Here is a 2168-nt window from a genome sequence, read left to right on the forward strand (position 1 = left end):
GGAGATGTTCTTAAATACTGTGCGGAGCAACTTACATCTGTATTTACAGGAATTTTTAAGTCCTCTCCCAACAGGAAAAAAAGTCCCTACGTTCTAGAAAACATTCACAATTGTATCAGTGCCAAAAATCCCCAGGCCTAAAGCGCCTAATGACTTCAGGCCTATTGCGTTAACTTCACTGGTAATGAAGTGCTTTGAGTGCCTAGTTAAGAGCTACATTATCTCTAAAACACAGCATCTTCTAGACCCTATGCAATTTGCGTATCAAGCATTCAGAGGAGTTGAAGATGCTGTTGCAACTCAACTGCATCTTCTGCACATTCATCTGTTTTTGCTGATTTTTCTTCTGCTTTTAATACCATTAAGCCCAGTATTTTGGCAAATGTTTTAACATTTTTACTTGAAGATGATGTGGTCTCATGGATTGTTGTTTTTCTTAGCTGTAGAATACAGCGAGTCAGAGTTGGTACGTCAGTCTCTGACAAAATGTACATGCACAGCATCTCCACAGGGATGTGTTTTATCTTCTCTGATGTTCATCCTGTACACAAACTCATGCACCAGCACTTTACCTACAGGCACTTAATTAAGTATGCGGATGATACCGCCCTGGTTAGTCTCATCTATGACCAAGAAGAAGAGCATGGGCCAGTTCTTGACTTTTTTATTGACTGGTGTGAGAAGTCAAACCTTATTTCAAATACCTCTAAAACAAAGGAGATGTCAATTGATTTTAAGAAAGCACAATCCCCTAAACCCTCTCTTATAGAGGGGATCCTTTAGATACTGTCACAAAGTATAAGTACCTTGGCATGGTGCTCGACCACAAACTTAAATGGGACATTTGGACTGACAGATTATATACTATGTCCCAACAAAGAATGTTCTCTCTAAGGAAACTGTTGTCCTTTAACGTCAGCAGCAGTATACTTCAATCATTTTATTGTGCTTTTGTTGAAATCTGTTGGTTTGGCAACGCCACTGAAGCACAGAAAAAGTACATTAGTAAAATATCAGGTATTTCGTTCCCAAGTATGGAAAATACATATAAAACAGAACACTAAGAAAGGCAAACAGCATTGTGGGTAATCAGAAGCACCCCCTTGCCTCCTCATTTGAACTGCTGCCTTCAGGACCACGATACTGTGCTCCTCTGTTTACAAAAAACAGATCCAAGTTCTGTTTTGTTCCACAGGCCATCAAATTCCCTAATAATGAAGGTCCTGTACAGTCATAAGGTTTCTTATTTTATTTTTTATTTTATTTTTTTCAGCTGGTCTGGAACCTTATCTCCATATGCCCGAGTGCTCTGATCTATGTTATGAGTATCAATGTAAACCTGTTACAGGTTTTCTTTGTCTTGTTTGTCTTAATGTTGTTTAAAAATGCCATGTGATGCAATTTCTGCTGCAACCTAATTTCCCCATGGGGACAATAAACATAAAACAAACATACCTGGAGACCTAGTTTACAGTAGCAGGATAGTGTGCTACACCACTCACTCTTGTGTGATATCGCTTAATTAAATGTTGAGAGCATTTTATGTATGTGCTTGGGAATATTTAACTATGTTATAAAGATTTACATTTTTTATTGTTATTTTCCTCGTACCACGTTTTGAAACTCAATTCTCCTATGGTTGTGCACACACATTTTTGTCAGGAATCACAGACAAACAAGTTTGTTTTTAGTGCTAATATCACGGTGCTAACATGCTCAAAATGATAGTGCTAAAATACTGGTGCTTAGAATGTAGGATCTTTTCCATGTTGACCATCTAAGTTTTACTTTGTTAGCATGCTAACATTAGCACTAAACAGTGATACCTAAACATGTCACTCTGTGACACAGAAGATATGTTACCTTATTCTATAACAGTTAAAGTTGGGACCTTTTCAAAACATTAGAAATTATTCTATTGGTAAAATTTCATCAGCATCCATCTAATAATTGTACAGATATTTCAGTCTGGACCAAAGTGTTCGTTGTATTAGAGAAATCATGTTCTATGATATAGTTTTTTTTTTTATCATGTCCCGGGAACTTCATCCCTTGATTTTTACCAACATAGATGATTTCATCCGCTGAGACTTAAATGCGTTCTGCAAATCACCTTAATGAGTTTTAATTTCATGCCACGCACGCACGCACGCACGCACGCACGCACG

General features: G+C 37.5%; 1 protein-coding gene and 1 long non-coding RNA gene across 6 annotated transcripts in view; one reads left to right on the forward strand and one right to left on the reverse strand.

Annotated features, from left to right (window-relative positions):
* Positions 1 to 2168, forward strand: part of LOC116701032 (astrotactin-1) — a 372813-nt gene that overhangs the window by 94204 nt on the left and 276441 nt on the right. The gene's annotated exons all lie outside the window — the stretch shown is intronic.
* LOC116701038 (uncharacterized) overlaps positions 1019 to 2168 on the reverse strand; it is a 3268-nt gene continuing 2118 nt past the window's right edge. The window contains exon 3 of the long non-coding RNA XR_004334796.1: positions 1019 to 1208. This is a non-coding gene — a long non-coding RNA (uncharacterized LOC116701038). The remainder of the gene's footprint in view (positions 1209 to 2168) is intronic.

This window comes from Etheostoma spectabile, chromosome 13 (genome assembly GCF_008692095.1).
Source record: "Etheostoma spectabile isolate EspeVRDwgs_2016 chromosome 13, UIUC_Espe_1.0, whole genome shotgun sequence".
NCBI classification, from domain to species: domain Eukaryota; kingdom Metazoa; phylum Chordata; class Actinopteri; order Perciformes; family Percidae; genus Etheostoma; species Etheostoma spectabile.